General features: G+C 43.5%; 1 protein-coding gene and 1 pseudogene across 3 annotated transcripts in view; one reads left to right on the forward strand and one right to left on the reverse strand.

Annotated features, from left to right (window-relative positions):
- The window catches only part of LINGO2 (leucine rich repeat and Ig domain containing 2), a 1,366,613-nt gene that overhangs the window by 426,767 nt on the left and 918,750 nt on the right, over nucleotides 1–21,096 (reverse strand). Inside the window, exon 1 of one of the 3 annotated variants that reach the window (XM_030803986.1) lies at nucleotides 6,246–6,374. The exons of the other annotated variants lie outside the window; for them this stretch is intronic. The gene's annotated coding sequence lies outside the window, so the exon portion shown is untranslated. Of the gene's footprint in view, nucleotides 1–6,245; nucleotides 6,375–21,096 lie in introns of those variants that run through there. 3 annotated transcript variants of the gene reach the window in all.
- On the forward strand, nucleotides 14,783–20,821 carry LOC100606640 (annotated as a pseudogene).

Consider the following 21,096-nt stretch of genomic DNA (forward strand, 5'->3'; position numbering starts at 1 on the left):
AATGACCATCTCTTTCATTAAATTTCTTTTACACCTTTTCTTCCTGAATGAGTGCATGATAGTTAATTTTCCTGTGCACTTGCATGTCTCAAGAAGGTTTTAATTCTTTTTGTATTGCATTAATATTTAAGTTAAATTTATAATTGCAAAATGATTTATACTCAGAACATTGAAGACTGCTTTGTTTTGTAACATCCTGTCAAAATGATGAGAAGTCAGATCATCCTTTAGGGAAAAATTGGTTTTGATTGGCATCAGCCTTTCCAACAGCAATGTTGGAGACAAGAATAAAATGAAGTAATATTTTTCAAGGATTAAAAGGAAACAAATTTTAATACTTGAATTATTTGCAGCCAAAATCTTTTAAATATGAAAGCCCAGAAAGAGACGTTATAAAATAAGGCCTCAAAAGTTTTATTTCGAATAAATCCCTTCGAAAATGCCTAGAGGACACACCCCAGTAAGAAGAGAAATACACCGTGGTGTTAGAATTGAGGGTTCAAGAATCAATGGTGGTGGTGTTTATCATACCCTAAAAAAATACATGAAAATATAACGTATTGAAAACAACCCCGAGTAAACCTCACAAAGTACCTCCTGCGATAAAGGGCTGTCATAAGGGAGAAAGGAAAACCAGAGGTGGCAAGAGGAGGCTAGAGTACTTATTTGGTTTGCTGAGATGATATTAATTTTGACACATGGAGGAAATTGAGAAAATTAACATAAATAATGATATAACCACCATTACAATGTTAAAAATTTCCAGATTTCAAACAAATGGAAAAAGATTTGATCTATAGAATGAGAGGTACAAATAGGAAAAAAGAAACAGTAAAGAAAGTATGAAAAATCATAAAATGAGATGACAGAAAGAAGTCGTAATAGAACAATAATTACATAAATCAAAGGCTAAGATCGTCAGGTAAAATTTTTAGGTGTCAAAAAAACACTCAATAAAACCTATTGAAAATAAATTAATGGAAAAAATATATCAGGAAAATATGAATAAAAAGAGCTAGGTCCAATTTTTGATAAAAATTTGAATTCCAGTTGATAATATCCTAAAGAAGGAAAAATCTGTAGACCAATAGAGAGAAAGGAAAGGCACATTCAGACAAAGAAGATGTGTACGGAACACACCAGGGATATCAGAAGAGGCCGCTCATGGCCGGGTGCAGTGGCTCATACCTGTAATCCCAGCACTATGGGAGGCCCAGGTGGGTGGATCACCTGAGCTCAGGAGTTCAGGACCAGCCTGGGCAGCAAGGCGAAACCCCATCTCTACCAAAAATACAGGAAAATTAGCTAGGCATAGTGGCACATGCCTGTATGTGGTTCCAGTTACTTGGGAGGCTGAGGTGAGAGGATTGCTGGAGCCCAGGAGGCGGAGGTTGCAGAGAGCCCAGATCGTGCCACTGCACTCCAGCCTGGGCAAGAAAGTGAGACCCCGTCTCAAAACAAAACAAAACAAAAAAGAAGCTGCTCAAGACCAGACTCAGCTCCTAGGCCTTGAACTCCAGTCTCATCTCACACCCTAAGATTCCTAAAGAGTCAGTAACTTAGTTCACCCTACCCCACTCCTGACTTCTGGATGTAGCACAAGTTTCTAAATATATGCAAACAGTGAGGACTTCTATTTTGACAAAATAAGAAGAAATGGAGTCAAGGCAACATATAAAAGATATTTTTGCCAGTTTTATTAACAAAGAAAAATTGTATATATTTAAGGTGTGCAGTGTGATATTTTGATATACATATACATTGTGAAATGGTGATTACCACAATCAAGCTAACATAGTCATCAGCTCACTTGGTTACCTTTTTACTTGTGTGTGTGTGGTGGAGAACACTTGAGATCTACTCTTTCAGCAAATTTCAAGTATAAATTATTATTGACTTTAGTTACTATGCTGTACATTAGATCTCCAGAACTTATTCATCTTATAACTGAAAAGTTTGTACCTTCTGACAAACATTTTTTCTTTTCCCCCAACTGCCAGGCCCTAGTAAGCACTATTTTACTCTGTTACCATGAGTTTGACATTTTCTTAGTATGCATATAAGTGAAATCATGCAGGATATTTTTGTGTGTGTTCCTGGCTTATTTTACTTACCATAATAAACTCCAGGTTTATCCATCTTGTTACAAATGGCAGTATAAAGGCTAAATGATATTCCATTACATATGTGTGTGTGTCTGTGTGTGTGTGTGTAATACATTTAAAACATTCATTCATCCGTCAATGGACACAGGTAGTTTCCATATCTTGGCTGTGTAAATAACACTGCAATGAACATGTCAGTGTATATATATTTGAGATAGTGATTTTCTTTACTTTGGATATATACCTAGATGTGGGATTGCTGGATTATATGGGAGTTCCATTTTTAATTTTTTGAGGAAACTCCACCCTGTTGTCTGTAATGGCTGTACCAATTTACATTCCCATCAACTATCAACTAATCACAAGGGTTTCTTTTTCTCAATATCCTCAGCAACATTTGTTACCTTTTTACTGTTGTAATAGCCATCCTAATAGATGTGAGGTGATATCTCATTGTGCACTTTCCTGATGATTAGTGATGGCAAACATCCTTTTATTAGTATATACCTATTGTCAATCGTATGTCTTTTAGAAATGTATCCCTTCAGGTCTGATATGGTTTGGCTGTGTCCCCACCCAAACCTCATCTTGAATTGTAGCTCCCATAATTGCCACATGTTGTGGGAGGGACCCAGTGGGAGATAGTTGAATCATGGGAGCAGTTTCCCCCATACTGTTTTTGTGGTAGTAAATAAGCCTCACAAGATCCGATTGTTTTATAAGGGATTTCCTTTTTCACTTGGCTTTCATTCTGTCTTGCCTGCTGCTGTGCAATATGTGCCTTTAGCCTTCCACCATGAGTGAGGCCTCCCCAGCCACATGTAACTGTGAGTCCATTAAACCTCTTTTTTTTTTTTGAGATGGAGTCTCGCTCTGTCACCCAGGCTGGAGTGCAGTGGTGCGATCTTGGCTCACTGCAAGCTCTGCCTCCAAGGTTCATGCCATTCTCCTGCCTCAGCCTCCCGAGTAGCTGGGACTACAGGCGCCCACCGCCATGCCTGGTTAATTTTTTGTGTTTTTAATAGAGACAGGCTTTCACCGTGTTAGCCAGGATGATCTCAATCTCCTGACCTCGTGATCCGCCTACCTCGGCCTCCCAAAGTGCTGGGATTACAGGCAGAGCCACCACGCCTGGCCAAACCTTTTTCTTTATAAATTACCTAGTCTCAGGTATGTCTTTATCAGCATCATGAAAACAGACTAATACAAGATCCTTTGGAATTGTCTGAGTTCCTAATTTATTTGGATATTAATTTCTTATCAGCTGTATAGTGTGTAAATATTTTCTCCCATTCTTTAGGTTGTCTTTTAATTGTATTTATTGTCTCCTTTGCTGTGCTGAAGCTTTTAGTTTGATTTACTCCCATTTGTCTATTTTTGCTTTTGTTGTCTCTACTTTTGGTATCAAATCTGAAAATTTATTACCAATACCAGTATCAAGGAGCTTTTCTCCGATATTTATGTCTAAGAGTTTTACAATATTGGCCCTATGTTAGGTCTTTCATCCATTTGAGACGATTTTTGTATGTAGGGTGAGATAAGGGTTCAGTTTCATTCTTCTGCATGTGGATATCCAGTTCTCCCAACACCATTTATTAAAGAGACTAAACTTTTATCATTGTGTAATCTTGGCCCCAATGCTGAAGATCAATTGATTGTAAAGGCATGGATTTATTTCTTTCTGTGCTCTCTAGTCTATTCTCTTGGCCTACATGTCTGTTTTTATGCCAGTACCATACTATTTTGATTACTATACCTTTATAATTTAGTTTGGAATAAGGTAATGTGATGCTTCCACTTTTGTTTTTTCTGCTGAAGGATGTTTTGACTGTTTGGGGTCTTTTGTGGTTGCATATGAATTTTAGAATTGCTTTTTTCCATTTCTTTGAAAAATGCTCTTGAAATTTTGATAGGGGTTGCATTATGTCTGTAGATCATGCTGAGTAATAGGGATATGTATCTTCTTCAAATTCTTTCATCAGTGTTTTATAGTTTTTGGTATATACAAATTTTACAGTCTTATTTAAATTTATTCCTAAGTAGTTAATTTTTTGAGGCTATTCTAAATGAGATTGTGTTCTTTCAGATGGACTCTCACTCTGTCACCCAGGCTGGAGTGCAGTGGCGCGATCTCAGCTCACTGCAAGCTCCGCCTCCTGGGTTCACACCAATCTCCTGCCTCAGCCTCCCGAGTACAGGTGCTTGCCACCACGCCCAGCTAATTTTTTGTATTTTTAGTAGAGACAGGGTTTCACCGTGTTAGCCAGGATGGTCTTGCTCTCTTGACCTTGTGATCTGCCCACCCCAGCCTCTCAAAGTGCTGGGATTACAGGTGTGAGCCACTGTGCCCGGCCCAAGATTGTTTTGTTAATTTCTTTCTGGGATACTTCACTGTTAGTATATAGAAATGTAACAGGTTTTTTAAATGTTAATTATGTGTTCTGCAAATTTGCTTGTTTCTTAATTTTAACAGGTTTTAATTGGAGCCTTTAGAATTTTCTCTATATAAGATCATGTCATCTTCAAATAGAGACACTTTCACTTCTTTTCCAATTTGGATGCCTTTTATTTCTTTTCTTACCTAATTGCTCTGGCTAGGACTTACAGACTTTTTCAGAAACCCCCCAAAATAATCTAAGGGAGTCCATTGTCACTAGACCTGCTTTATAAGAAATCTTAAAGGGAGTTCTTCAAACTGAAATGCAATAAGACTGATTAGTATCATGAAACCATATGTAGTTATAAAAAGTCACTGGTAAAAGTAACTATACAGTCAAATTCAAAATATTCCTAATGATGCAGTATAATCACTTTAACTTTTAAAAGGTTAAAAGACAAAAAAATTACAAATAAATATAACTACAAAATAAAGAAAAATATAAATGCTGACATCAAAAAAACAAAAAGTGGAGGAAAGTGTAGGGTTTTGTATGTGATTGAAGTTAAGTTGTTATCAACTTAAAATAGATCATTATAACTACAATCATACATTTCTTAATGTGGATATGTTCTGAATAATGCCTCATTATGCAATTTTGTCATGGTGTGAATATCATAGAGTATACTTACACAAAATTAGATAATACCACCTACTACACACCCAGGCTATATGGTATAACCTATTGCTTCCAGGCTACAAATCTGTACTGCATTGTACTATACTGAATGCTGTAGGCAACTGTAATACAATGATAAGCATTTGTGTATCTAAATGTATCTAAACATATAAAAGATACAATAAAAATGTTATAACCTTATGGGGCCAGCATTGTATATGTGGCCCATCAATGACCAAAACATCTTTATGTGGCACATGAGAGCATACGATGTTTTATGTAAGCCTCAGGATAATCGCAAAGACAAAACAGGTAATAGATACACAAATGAAAACTTTACCACATGTTTAAAAAAGAATTAATACTAAGACACAGAAAAGAATCAAAGTATACCACTACAGAAAATAATCAAAATAATCAAATCATGCACAGCAAAAGAGAAATAAAAGAACAAAGAAACTGCAAAACGCCTATCAATAGTTACTTTAAATATCAGTGGACCAAATTAGAAAAGACACAGAATAGCTGAATGGATAGTAAAATGAGAACCAAATATATGCTGCCTATAAGAGACTCACTTCACCTTTAGAGACACATACACTGAAAGGAAAGAGAGGGAACAAAAAAAAGAAAGAGTAGCTATTCTTACAACAAACAAAATAGACTTTAAGTCAAAAACTGTAACAAGAGACAAAGAAAGTCATTATAGAATGACACAAGGGTCAATTCATCAAGAGGATATAATTACTACAAATATATATTCTCCCAAAATTGGAGCACCTAATTATACAAAGCAAATATTAACAAATCTGAAGAGCAAAGTGACAACAATAATAAAATAACAGTAGGGGACTTCCATATCCCACTTTCAACAATGGATTGATCATTCAGACAGATAATCAATAAGGAAACAGATGACTTGAACCACACTATAGATCAAGTGGACCAGACATATACAGGACACTACTTTCCAAAACAGCAAAATACACATTCTTCTTGAGCATACACAGTACATTCTCCTACACAGGTCATATACTGGGCCAGAAAACAAGTCTTAGCAAATTTAAGAAGATTGAAATCTTACCAAGTATTCTTTTTGACCACAGTGGCATGAAACTGAAAATTGAAAACAGGAGAAAACTTAGAAAAGTGACAAATATGTGGAAATCAACCAACACACTCCTGAACAACCAATAGATCAAAGAAAACATCAAAAAAGAAATAAAATTTCTTGAGACAAACTAAAATGAAAGCACAACATATTAAAACTTATGAGATGAAGCAAAAGCAATTCTAACAGGGAAGTTTATACAGATAAGTGCTAAATGAAGAAAAAAGATCTCAAATAAACAATAAACCTCAAAGAAATAGAAAAGAAAAAAAATGAAGCCCAAAATTAGAAGAAGGAAGGAAATAACAAAGATCATAGCAGAAATAAATGAAATAGACTAGAAAAACAATAGAAAAGATCAATGAAACGAAAAGCTGATTTTTTGAAAAGATAATGGCCGGGCACGGTGGCTCATGCCTGTAATCCCAGCACTTTGGGAGGCCGAGGTGGGCAGATCACGAGGTCAGAGATCGAGACCATCCTGGCTAACATGGTGAAACCCAGTCTCTACTAAATACACAAAAATTTAGTGGGGCGAGGCAGCGGGCACCTGTAGTCCCAGCTATTCGGGAGGCTGAGGCAGAGGAATGGCATGAACCCGGGAGGCGGAGCTTTCAGTGAGCCGAGATTGCACCACTGCACTCCAGCCTGGGAGACAGAGTGAGACTCCATCTCAAAAAAAATAAAATAAAATAAAATAAAAATAATAAAAATTGACCAACCTTTCACTAGGCTAAGAAAAAAGAGAGAAGCCTCAAATAAATAAAATTAGAATAAAAAAGGAGATATTAAAATTGGTACCATAGAAATACAAAGGATAATAACAGTCTACTCTAAACAACTATGTGTCAACAAATTGTTTAACTTAGAAGAAATAGAGAAATTTCTAAAAACATACATCCACTAAGACTGAAACATGAAGAAATAGAAAATCAACACAAATAATGAGTAAAAATATTGAGTCAGTGGTCAAAAAGCTCCTGAAAAAGGAAAATCCAAGACCACATAGCTTAGTGGAGAATTCTAGCAAATGTTTAAAGAAGAATTAATACCATTTCTTCACAAACTCTTCGAGAAGTTGAAGAGGAGGGAACACAAACATTTTTTATGAGGCCAGCATTACCCTGATTACAAAGACAGAAAAGGACACTACAAGGATGACAGATACTTTTAAGGTGCAAATGATGTATTCTTGGATTTGAAAATACAGGATTTGTTTGTACAAAGATTTGTGTGTGGATAGGTAGATGTGTATTGGTGTGTGCATGCATACATATACAAGCTTACCTTGTTTTATTGCACTTCCCTTTATTATGCTTCTCGGATATTGCAGGGGTTTTTTTGTTTTTTTTTTATTATTATACTTTAGGTTTTAGGGTACATGTGCACAATGTGCAGGTTTGTTACATATGTATCCATGTGCCATGTTGATTTCCTGCACCCATTAACTCGTCATTTAGCATTAGGTATATCTCCTAATGCTGTCCCTCCCCCCTCCCCCCACCCCACAACAGTCCCCAGAGTGTGATGTTCCCCTTCCTGTGTCCATGAGTTCTCATTGTTCAATTCCCACCTATGAGTGAGAACATGTGGTGTTTGGTTTTTTGTCCTTGCGATAGTTTACTGAGAGTGATGTTTTCCAGTTTCATCCATGTCCCTACAAAGGAGACGAACTCATCGTTTTTTATGGCTGCATAGTATTCCATGGTGTATATGTGCCACATTTTCTTAATCCAGTCTATTGTTGTTGGACATTTGGGTCGGTTCCAACTCCTTGCTATTGTGAATAGTGCCGCAATAAACATACGTGTGCATGTGTCTTTATAGCAGCATGATTTATAATCCTTTGGGTATATACCCAGTAATGGGATGGCTGGGTCAAATGGTATTTCTAGTTCTAGATCCCTGAGGAATTGCCACACTGACTTCCACAATGGTTGAGCTAGTTTACAGTCCCACCAACAGTGTCAAAGTGTTCCTATTTCTCCACATTCTCTCCAGCACCTGTTGTTTCCTGATTTTTTAATGATGGCCATTCTAACTGGTGTGAGATGGTATCTCACTGTGGTTTTGATTTGCATTTCTCTGATGGCCAGTGATGATGAGCATTTCTTCAGGTGTTTTCTGGCTGCATAAGTGTCTTCTTTTGAGAAGTGTCTGTTCATGTCCTTTGCCCAATTTTTGATGGGGCTGTTTGTTTTTTTCTTGTAAATTTGTTTGAGTTCATTGTAGATTCTGGATATTAGCCCTTTGTCAGATGAGTAGGTTGCAAAAATTTTCTCCCATTCTGTAGGCTGCCTGTTCACTCTGATAGTAGTTTCTTTTGCTGTGCAGAAGCTCTTTACTTTAATTAGATCCCATTTGTCAATTTTGGCTTTTGTTGCCATTGCTTTTGGTGTTTTAGACATGAAGTCCTTGCCCACACCTATGTCCTGAATGGTATTGCCTAGGTTTTCTTGTAGGATTTTAATGGCTTTAGGTCTAACATTTAAGTCTTTAATCCATCTTGAATTAATTTTTGTATAAGGTGTAAGGAAGGGATCCAGTTTCAGCTTTCTACATATGGCTAGCCAGTTTTCCCAGCACCATTTATTAAATAGGGAATCCTTTCCCCATTTCTTGTTTTCGTCAGGTTTGTCAAAGATCAGATAGTTGTAGATATGCAGCATCATTTCTGAGGGCTCTGTTCTGTTTCATTGATCTATGTCTCTGTTGTGGTACCAGTACCATGCTGTTTTGGTTACTGTAGCCTTGTAGTATAGTTTAAAGTCAGGTAGCATGATGCCTCCAGCTTTGTTCTTTTGGCTTAGGATTGACTTGGCGATGCGGGCTCTTTTTTGGTTCCATATGAACTTTAAAGTAGTTTTTTCCAATTCTGTGAAGAAAGTCATTGGTAGCTTGATGGGGATGGCATTGAATCTATAAATTACCTTGGGCAGTATGGCCATTTTCACGATATTGATTCTTCCAACCCATGAGCATGGAATGTTCTTCATTTGTTGTATCCTCTTTTATTTCATTGAGCAGTGGTTTGTAGTTCTCCTTGAAGAGGTCCTTCACATCCCTTGTAAGTTGGATTCCTAGGTATTTTATTCTCTTTGAAGCAATTGTGAATGGGAGTTCACTCATGGTTTCACTCTCTGTTTGTCTGTTATTGGTGTACAAGAATGCTTGTGATTTTTGTACACTGATTTTGTATCCTGAGACTTTGCTGAAGTTGCTAATCAGCTTAAGGAGATTTTGGGCTGAGACAATGGGGTTTTCTAGATATACAATCATGTCATCTGCAAACAGGGACAATTTGACTTCCTCTTTTCCTAATTGAATACCCTTTATTTCCTTCTCCTGCCTGATTGCTCTGGCCAGAACTTCCAGCACTATGTTGAATAGGAGCGGTGAGAGAGGGCATCCCTGTCTTGTGCCAGTTTTCAGAGTGAATGCTTCCAGTTTTTGCCCATTCAGTATGATATTGGCTGTGGGTTTGTCATAGATAGCTCTTATTATTTTGAGATACGTCCCATCAATACCTAATTTATTGAGAGTTTTTAGCATGAAGGGTTGTTGAATTTTGTCAAAGGCCTTTTCTGCATCTATTGAGATAATCATGTGGTTTTTGTCTTTGGTTCTGTTTATATGCTGGATTACATTTATTGATTTGTGTATGTTGAACCAGCCTTGCATCCCAGGGATGAAGCCCACTTGATTATGGTGGATAAGCTTTTTGATATGCTGCTGGATTCGGTTTGCTAGTATTTTATTGAGGATTTTTGAATCAATGTTCATCAAGGATATTGGTCTGAAATTCTCTTTTTTGGTTATGTCTCTGCCAGGCTTTGGTATCAGGACGATGCTGGCTTCATAAAATGTGTTAGGGGGGGTTTTACAGGCTGAAGGTTTATGGCAACCCTGCATCAAGCAAGTCTACCAGTGCCACTTTTCTGGTAGCATGTGCTTATTTTGTATCTCTGTGTTACATTTTTGTAATTCTTGCAATATTTCAAATGTTTTGTTATTATTATGTTATGGTGATCTGTGATCAGTGATCATTGATATTACTATTGTCATTGTTTTGGGGCATCACAAACCATGCTCCAAAAGACAGTGAGCCTAATTGATACACATGTGTGCTCGAATGGTTCCATCAATCTGCCCTTCCTCCATCTCCCCGTCTCCTCAGGTCTCCCTGTTTTCTGAGACACAGTAATACTGAAATTAGGCCAATTAATAACTCTACAAAGGCCTCTATGTGTTCAAGTGAAAGTAAGAGTCACACATCTCTTATTTTAAATCAAAAGTGAGAAATGATTAAGGTGAGTGAGGAAGGCATGTTAAAAGCTGAGACAGGCCGAAAGCTGGGATTCCTGCACCTAACAGTTAGCCAAACTGTGCATGAAAAGAAAAAGTTCTTGAAGGAAATTAAAAGTATTACTCCAATGAACACATGAGTGGTGTGAAAGTGAAACAGACTTATCGCTGATATGGAGAAGGTTTGAGTGGTTTGGATAGAAGATCAAACCAACCACAACATTTCCTTAAGCCAAACCCTAATTGAGAGCAAGGCCCTAACTCTCCTTAATTCTCTGAAGGCTGAGAGAGGTTGGGAAGCTACAGAAAAAAAGTTTGAAGCTAGCAGAGATTGGTTCATGAGATTTAAGGAAAGAAGTCTTCTCCATAAGATAAAACAGCAAGGAAAAGCAGCAAGTGCTGATGTAGAAGCTGCAGCGAGTCATCCATAAGATCAGCTAAGATAAGCAACAAAGGTAGCTGCACTAAACAAAGGTTTTTACTGCAGATAAAACAGCCTTATATTGGAAGAAGATGTCATCCAGGACTTTCACAGCCAGGTAGCAAAATAAATGCCTGGCTTCAAAGCTTCAAAGAACAGGATGACTCTTTTGTTAGGGGCTTAAGCTGAAGCCAAAGCTCATCTACCATTCTGAAAATTCTAGGGCCCTTAAGAACTATGCTACATCTACGCTGCCTGTGCTCCATAAATGGCACAAAGCCTGAATGACAGCACATGTGTTTACCACGTGAATATTTTAAGCTCACACCTGAGAACTACTGCTTTAAAAAAAGATCTCTTTCAAAATATTATTGTTCATTGACAATTTACCTGGTCATCCAAGAGCTCTGATGGAGAACTACAAGAAAGTTAAAGCTGTTTGCATGCCTGCTAATACAACATCCATTCTGCAGCCCATGGATCAATGAGTAATTTAGACTTTCAAGGCTGATTATCTGAGAAATACATTTTATAAGACTGTAGCCACCATGTATAGTCGTTCCTTCGATAGATCTGGGCAAAGTAAGTTGAAAACCTTCTAGAAAGGATTCACCATTCTAGAAGCATTTGCAATTCATGGGAGGAGGTTAAAATTAAGAACATTTGTGATTCATGGGAGGAGGCCAAAATATCAACATTAAAAGAAATTTGGAAGAAGTTGATTCCAATCCTCACAGATGACTTTGAGGGTTCAAGACTTCCGTGCAAGAAGTAACTGCAGATATGGTGGAAATAGCAAGAGAACTAAGATTAAAAGATGTGAAGAGAACTTAAGATGTGGCTGAATTGCTGAAATCTCATGATAAAATTTTAACAAATGAGAACTTGGATGAGCAAAGAAAGTGGTTTCTTGAGATGGAAGCTACTCCAGGTGTAGATGCTGTGAACCTTGTTGAAATGACAACAGAGTATTTAGAAAATTGCATCAACTTAGTGGATAAAGCCGTGGCAGGGTTTGAGAGGATTGTCTCCGATTTGAAGGAAGCTCTACTGTGGGTAAAATGCTATCAAACAGCATTGCATGCTACAGAGGAATCTTGAAAGAAATAGTCAATTGATGCAGCAAACTTAATTGTTGTCTTATCTTAAGAAATTGCCACAGCCACCTCACCTCCAGCAGCTCCCACCATGATCAGTCAGCAGCCACAACACTGAGGCAAGGCCACCGACCAGCAAAAAGACTATGATGTTGAAGGCTCAGATGATTGACAGCATTTTCAAACAGCAAAATAATTTTTGACTAAGGTATGTACATTGACTTTTTTAGACATAATGCTATTGCCCACTTAACAGACTACAGTATAGTATACACCTAGCTTTTATATGCACTTAGAAACCAAAACTTCTGTGTGATTTGCTTTATTACCATATTTGTTTTATTGCAGAACTGGCCACCAGAATCTTCCCTTCCCCTAGAACGCCCTTCAGCCAAGCCACGTGTTTTCCCCTCACCCATCATACACCCCCCCATTGTCTGGCCTGCCCTCCACCTCCTCCAAAAGCCTTCATTGCTCCCCCACTGCTGGACTGCACTCTGACTCCATCTCACCATGACTCAGTGGCACTTCCATTGGGCACTGCCCTAAAGAGCTCATCTCCACAGTGGCCTGAAACCAAACTCACAGTGTCTCTGAGGTATGCCTATATAGCAGTCCCATAAGTTATCGTGCACTTTAAGCATTACCAAGTCCAGAACTGTAAATGCCATACATTTACAGAAATACCACTTGAAGATTTAACTACCTATAATTCTTTCATAATTAGAATTACAAATTTTAAATATTAATTATTTTAATTGGGGGAGGGGCCAAGCTGGTTGAGGAGAAACAGCTCTACTCTGCAGCTCCCACTGAGACAAACATAAACAGCCAGTGAATTCTGCAGCCAGTGAATTCTGCATTTCTAACTGAGGTGTCCATATTCCCTCATTGGGACTGACTAGGCAGTTGGTGTGACCCATGGAGAGCAAGGCAAAGCAGAGTTGGGCGACAGTTCACCCAAGAGCTGCACAGGGCAAAGGGACCTCCCTCCTCCAGCCAAGGGAAGCAGTGAGGGATTGTGCTACCCGCCCAGGGAACTATGCTTTTCCCACAGATTTTTGCAAACCCCAGATCAGGTAATCCCCTTGTGAGCCTACACCACCAGGGCCTTGGGTCCCAAGTATAGGCCGGGTCTGCACAAAGCTGTGCAGACCCATAGCAGGGGCTCCAGTCGGCAGCCACTTGGGCAGGTACTGAGCTGTAGGAGTTTTTGCATACTCTGGTGGCTTGCAGAAATCCAGTGAAGCAGGAGATCCATCAACTCCCATGAGAAGGGGCCTGAAGCCAGGGAGCCAAGCAGACCCACTCCCACGGAACCCCACAAGCTAAGACCCATTGGCATGGAATCCCCACTGGCCAGCACGGCATCCTGGAGTCTGCCTAAGAAGACCAAGTTCCTGGGGGGAGGAGTGACCGCCATTACTGCGGGTCTAGTCGGTGGTTTTCCCCTTCCAGTGCTAGGGAGACTGAGTGGTTTGCGCTGGGCAGAATTCCCCACAGTGCAGTAGAGAGGCTGTGGCAGATATACCATTACTGTATATCCAAAGGAATATAAATCATTCTATTACAAAGATACATGCATGTGTACGTTCATTGCAGCACTGTTCCCAATAGCAAAGACATGGAATCAACCCAAATGCCCACCAATGATAGACTGGATAAATAAAATGTGGTACATATACACCATGGAATACTATGCAGCCATAAAAAGGAATGAGATCAAGTCCTTTGCAGGCACATGGATGAAGCTGGAAGCCATTATCCTCAGCAAACTAACACAGGAACAGAAAACGAAATACCACGTGTTCTCACTTACAAGTGGGAGCTGAACAATGAGAACATATGGACAGAGGGAGGGGAAAAACACACCCTGGCACCTGTCAGGGGAGGGCCAGTGGTAGAGAGAGCTTCAGGAAAAATAACTAATGCGTGCTGGGTTTAATACCTAAGTGATGGGTTGATAGGTGCAGCAAACCACCATGGTACATATTTGCCTATGTGAGAAAACTGCATGTCCTTCACATGTATCCTGAAACTTAAAATAAAATGAATACATAAGTACATAAAATTTTAAAAGATAAAAAAAACTTAATTGTATGTGCGTAGGTCCCTTTGATTGAAAGTGAGATAGAAATAATTTTTTAAAACTTACTATTCAAAATTTGCAAAACTAAATAAGAGTAAAAGAAATTTACATTTTGTCTCTGTATTGATACAAGACAAAAACATCGTGTGGGAAAGCTGGAGTTGAGGACGAACGAGATTCTGAGAATAAAAATCCCTGGTACATAGCCAAAATTTCAGAACTTCAGATTTTCAAGGGCTATAAAATATGTAACTTCAAGCCACCGTCTCCAATAGATAAAAGGAACCAGGTAATATCTATGTCCCAGGGAGAAAGAATAGAAAATTGGCTGAGTTCTATCACTGACAAAACTTAGTGGGAAGGAGGGATGTGGAAGGTGGGAGGGTGGGGGGATCCCCGGCTTGAGGGGTGGAGAGGGGCTGTGCTTTGGCCTCCCACTCCTCCTGCCCCTCCCCCTCCCTCTGCACCTCCCCGCCCTCTGCCCCCCCCACCACCCCTCCCCCTCCCACTGCCCCTCCCCAACAAAGGAGCCCTTTGTGATGTCAAGGCCCCAGCTCTGTGACACAGGCCTGGGCCCCAGCCCCTACTCTCCACTGGGATGCCCAGAGCTCAGTTGCTTGAAAGCAAAGCGCCTATTCACATGGAGAATCTTCCCTTTCCTTTAAAATTACTTAGCGCCTCATCGCTGAACGCCCCCAGCCCCACACCATGGGTGTTGGATATCCTCCTCACCTTGGTGTTTGCCCTGGGGTTATTCTTCCTATTACTCCCCTACTTCTCTTACCTCCGTTGTGACGACCCCCCCTCACCATCGCCTGGGAAGAGAAAGGTAAGGAGCCCTCAGTTCAAACCCACAGAGCTTGATTCTCTCCTTTCTTTTTATTATTAGTTCCACTTTTCCAAATCCAGCGGAGAGACTTCTGCAATGGGAAGTCTCAGAAGACACCAGAACATCATGCTTCCAGGGAGAGGCAGGGCAGCCAAGGGTTGGTAGGGGTAGATCGTGTACTGGGATTTCCATCCCAAGCTCTCAGTCCATCTGTGGGGGAGCGCAGGAGGCATCAAGGCAAAATCAAACCCCTGGACTCAGCCCCAGGACCGGTCATGAGACTGGGGAGGTCCCTGTCGGAGACCAGGCCCTGAGCCCTGGCTCATCAGCCACTTTCTGGGGCAGGTGGCTCGGGGCCCACCCTCCTCTGTGTGGGGTGATCTGGGGCCTGTGCTGGGTCCCCGAGGGCCTCCCACCGGGGCCTGACATCTCCTCTGGTCTCCTGGGAAGCAGAATCCTACCTGACAGCTCAGCAGTGCCTGCGGGCCTGAGCCTGGTTGTTCCTGGAGAGGAGGAACAGGGACTGACGGCGTCCGTGGTGGACCTCATATTGAAAATCCCTGTGTGTGTGTGTGCTATTTTTACTTTATTTATTTTATTTTATTTTATTTTTTGAGATGGAGTCTCGCTCTGTCTTGCAGGCTGCAGTGAAATGGAGAGATATTGGCTCACTGCAACCTCTGCTTCCCGAGTTCAAGCTATTCTCCTGTCTTAGTCTCCTGAGTAGCTGGGATTACAGGTGCCCGCCACCACGCCTGGCTAATTTTTGTATTTGTAGTAGAGATGGGGTCTCACCATGCCCAGGCTGGTCTCAAACTCCTGACCTCAGGTGATCCACCCGCCTCGGCCTCCCAAAGGGCTCGGATTACAGGCACGAGCCACAGCGCCCGGCCCCCTCTTCCTGTTTTTCTAAGAAGAAAAGGAGTTTGTCATCCATTTAAACATGAGTGGGAGGAAGCACACAGAGCTCCCTGAGCAAGACTGAGACAGCCATGGGGTTCATGAGTGCAGCGTGCTGTGGCTGGGCTGGGGGCGGAGAGGGAGAGCCGGTCCTAGCTCCTCGCCGTTTCTTGTCTCCCAGCGTCATCTTGTCTCCCCACGTCATCGTGTCTCCCAGTGTCCCGTACGGTGGAGGGGGAGGCCCAGAGGCAGGATGAAAAACCACAGTCTAAGAGGTAAGGCTCTGCCAGGGCACAGTAGAGTTAATTTGATCTCGTCTGTCCCAGAGGGAACTGACTCTGAAGAAGTCAGTTGAAGAAGCCTGAGGTGGGGGCTCCTAGGAAGGAAATCAGAACCCCGGGTCTTTCTCAGATTCCATGCCGGAATGAAGCCATGGTGGGCCAGGGACTGGGCATTACTCAGCAGGGGGCAGTGTGTGTGTCCTGGGGAGACCAATGCCTGCCTGGATGCGGAGGGGGGTGAGGGGGCCTCCTGCTCCCTGGGAACAGCTGTTCAACTCTGCTAAGGCTGATAGCTCTTTGAGACCACCCCAGTCCTTTCTCCCCACAGGGCAGTTGTGAGGACTGTGGGGGTGGGGGGTCCATGTGTGGAAGCCCTTTGTGAATGACAAAGCCCCGCCCTCCATGCCTTGCTATTACCGTTGGGCCATGTGGCTTTGGACACAGATATGTGGGTTCCAGGGTCTAATTCCCCATGGTCTTCCCTGAAGAAACAGCCACTCAGCCTCCTGTGAGATCCCAGGCCCCTCCCTCACTGCCCTAACCCGGTCTCCTGATTTCCAGCTTGTAGAGAGTGCCCGAGAGGCCTGGAGGAGACTTGGGACCTGCTTTCACACCTGCAGAGGTGAGGCACTTCCCCTTCCCTGCATCCTTCCTACCAGGGCTGGGATGCGACCCCAGGGCCATAGGCAGCCTGGAGCTGACCTGGGATGGGGAGACCTGGGGGACAGAGGATGGGAGTAAAACCCTGGGGCGAGGGGTAGCAGGAGAATCGGGAACTCAGGGTGTGGGGTGGTGGAGGGGCTGTGGCCCGAGCGCCCACTCTGCTCTTCGGCCCCACCTGCTCCTGGCTGCAGCTCATGCCTCCTGTCTCCTGCAGCCTCCTGGAGCCACACCTTGACAAAGGTGGCCTTTCTCAGCTCTCCGGTCCAGACCTCCCAGGTGAGGTGGGCAGAAGAGCACCTGATGGAGCCTCCCGGTCCTCTCATGAGCCTATGGAAGATGCTGCTCCCATTCTCTCCCCGGTAGCTTCCCCGGATCCTCGAGCCAAGCATCCTCAGGATCGGGCCTCCACCCCATCACCAGGCCCAAGGACCACTTCAGTCTCCTCCCTAAGTGCCTCCCAGCCACCAGAACCTTCCCTTCCCCTAGAACAGCCCTCACCCGAGCCACCTGCGCTTTTCCCTCACCCACCACACACGCCTGATCCTCTGGCCTGCTCTCCGCCTCCTCTGAAAGGCTTCCCTGCTCCCCCGCTGCGGGGCTCCACACTAATAACTCCATCCCCTGAGGGGGCACTTCCACTGGGCACCCTCCCTCAAAGCTTGTCTCCACATGGAGATTTGGCAGCTTCTGTCCCAGCCATCGCAGGCCTTGACAGCTCAGTCAGTCCTGTTTCTGCCTCCTCCTGGTGGCAGGAGACTACCAGAACCTGGTGCACCTTCAATTCATCAGTCCAGAAAGATCATCTTTCCCGCCACCCACCAGAGACCTGTCAGATGGAAGCTGGTAGCCCGTTTTTGCTCAGCTCTGATGGCCAGCATGCCATGGGGATACAAGTCACAGAAAGAGCCAAGGTCAACATTTGGAAAGAAAAAGAAAATGATGGATCATTTACAGACCAAATGACCCCAGAAAAGCACTTAAATTCTTTGGGGAATTTAGTGAAATTGGATGCTGAGCAGGACACCACAACCCCAAAACCATTCTGGAACATGGGAGAGAACTCGAAACAGCTGCCCAGTCCTCAGAAGCTCTCAGATCCTAGGCTATTGCAGGAGAGTTTTCGGAAGCATTATAGCCAGCTTTTCTGGGGCCTCCCCTCTCTGCACAGCGAGTCCCTGGTGGCTAATGCCTGGGTAACTGACAGGTCTTATACTTTACAGTCTCCTCCTTTCTTGTTCAATGAAATGTCCAATGTCTGCCCAGTTCAAAGGGATACTACACTGTCCCCACTGCTTTTCCAGGCCCAGCCCCTGTCCCATCTGGGGCCCAAGTCCCAACCCTTTATTTCATCCACACCCCAATTCCGGCCCACACCTATGGCTCAGGCCGAGGCTCAGGCCCATCTTCAATCCTCTTTCCCAGTCCTATCTCCTGCTTTTCCATCCCTGATTAAGAACACTGGAGTAGCTTGCCCTGCATCACAGAACAAAGTGCAAGCTCTCTCCCTACCTGAAACTCAGCACCCTGAATGGCCTTTGTTGAGGAAACAACTAGAAGGTGGGTTAGCTTTACCCTCTAGGGTCCAAAAATCTCAGGACATCCGTAGTGTCTCCACTCCTAACCTTCCCCAGGAAAGCTTGACATCCATTCTGCCTGAGAACTTTCCAGTCAGTCCTGAACTCCAGAGACAACCGGAGCAACACATTAAAAAGTGGATCATCCAACACCGGGGCAACCTGGGAAGGATCCAAGAGTCTCCAGATCTGATGCAGCTTGGGGACGAATCGCCAGGGACAAGTCAGGCCAAGGACAAACCCGGGCCCTGGCAGTCCTCCATGTCCACAGGCGAAAGCAGCAAGGAGGCACAGAAGGTGAAGTTCCAGCTAAAGAAGGACCTGTGCCCACATCTAGGGCAAATTCTGGGGCAGACCCCGCAAAATCTATCCAGGGGCATGGAAAGCTTCCCAGGGAAGGTTCTGGGGGCCACCTCTGAGGAGTCGGAAAGGATCTTGAGGAAGCCCTTGAGGAGTGACTCGGGAAGTGATTTACTAAGATGCACAGAGAGGAATCGTGTAGAAAACCTCCTGAAAGCCCACATGAGCAGGAGGTTGAGCCAGACCAACGAGGGCTTGGTCCCCATGACTGTGCATCGATCCTGGCTTGATGCCAACCAGGCTTTTCCCGTGCCCAACACCCACGTGAAAACCAGCAATCTAGCAGCCCCGGAAAGTGGGAAAGCCTGTGTGAACACAGCCCAGGTGCTTTCCTTCCTCGAGCCGTGTGCTCAGCAGGTGCTGGGAGCCCACATTGTGAGGTTACGGGCCAAACACAGGTGGGGTCTACCCCTCACGGTCCTCAAGCCCATTCGGTGCTTTAAACTGGAAAAGGTTTCATCCTTGTCCCTTACACAGCTTGCCGGTCCCTCCTCAGCCACCTGTGAATCTGGGGCTGGCTCAAAAGTTGAGGTGGCCACGTCCCTTAGAAAGCCACCAATGGCAAGTCTGAGAAAGCAGGTGCTGACCAAAGCATCTGTTCACATGCCAGAGAGTCTTCTGGCCTCCTCACCTGCATGTGAGCAGTTCCCGATGGTCCCACGAGGGATGCCATCTTGGAATGGTCATGGGCCCTTGAAGGCTCCTTCAGCTGGACAGGAGGGCAGGTGGCCATCTAAGCCCCTCACATACAGCCTCACAGGCAGCACCCAGCAGAGCAGGAGCTTAGGAGCCCAATCTTCAAAGGCTGGAGAGACCAGGCAGGCAGTGCCACAACCCAGAGTCCCCTTGGGAACCTGTATGCTGGCAAACCTCCAAGCCACAAGTGAGGATGTGCGTGGTTTTGAGGCTCCAGGGACCAGCAAAAGCTCTCTACTCCCTACAGTGTCTGTCTCCCAAGATCCAAGAAAGCTGTGCCTTAGGGAGGAGGTTGTTAGTGAATTTGAGCCTGGAATGGCCATGAAGTCAGAGACCCAGCCTCAAGTTTCTGCCGCTGTTGTGCTCCTTCCAGATGGGCAAGCATCTGTTCTGCCCCATCCTTCAGAGAATTTGGCTTCTCAGGTGCCCCAGGGCCATCTCCAGAGCATGCCTACTGGGAACATGGGGGCTTCCCTGGAGCTACGTGACTTCACGGCAGCCAGAAGGAGCAACCTGGGGCACAAGGAGTCAAGAACCCAAACTGTCAAGGCTCATGTGAGAGCCAAAGCGCGATGTTTCCCTCTACTCACAAGAGTGAGAACTCTAGGAAGCCCTACGAGGGCTTAGAAAAACATGAAAACTTAGAAAAACATGAAGAGGGGCTTGAAGGATTGAGGACTCCTCAAGTTACCCCAGTCAGGAAAACAGAAGACACCCATCAGGATGAAGGCATCCAGCTACTGCCATCCAAGAAACAGCCTCCTTCAGTAAGCCACTTTGGAGAAAACATCAAGAAATTTTTTCAGTGGGCTTTTTCAAAGAAAAAAAGTAAGCCAGCACCAGTCACTGCTGAGAGTCAAAAAACAGTAAAAAAGAGATCACGTGTGTACAGCAGCAGTGCTGAAGCTCAGGAGCTCATGACAGCAGTTGGACACAAACTGGAGAAGAAAATGTCACTTTGCCATGCGCGCCACACCTCGAAGGTAAATCAGCACAAACAGGAGTTTCAAGCCCCCGTCTGTGGGGTTCCCTGCAACCACAGGCAACTCTTCTACTCACAACACGGCAGAATACTGAGCTATGCAGCCAGCAGTCAACAAGCCACTCTCAAGAGCCAGGGTTGTCCCAACAGAGAGAGGCAAATCAGAGATCAGCAGCCCTTGAAAACTGTCCGGTGCAACAATGAACAATGAGGCCTGCGACATCCCCAACTCTTGTTCCCCAAGAAAGCTGTATCCCCAGTCAGTCCCCCTCAGCACCGGCCAAAGACACCCAGTGCTTCCAGCCACCATCACCATTGTCCAAGGCACTGTCTTCTTTGGGAAGGTATCTGATTTGGTCAGTCACAAATTCTTTTTTAGCCTTCCCTAGAGAAAAACAAATCCCTAAGAAAAAATTCACTGTAGAGAAAAAATATTTTTTCTCATGTTAGTACATGCAGAACATTTAATATTCCACAATATATATGGTTTTTTATTCATAAGAGGGTGATGGCTTTTATTTGTGCCGTGCTTGGTGTGAGCTTGGTTTCTGGAAGCGACAGGACATGGAGGGATGCTGACAGTGGTGCTGTAAGCCCACCTTCACCCTGAGTTCCTTCACTGAACCT

Source organism: Nomascus leucogenys, chromosome 22a (genome assembly GCF_006542625.1).
Source record: "Nomascus leucogenys isolate Asia chromosome 22a, Asia_NLE_v1, whole genome shotgun sequence".
In the NCBI taxonomy this organism is placed as follows: domain Eukaryota; kingdom Metazoa; phylum Chordata; class Mammalia; order Primates; family Hylobatidae; genus Nomascus; species Nomascus leucogenys.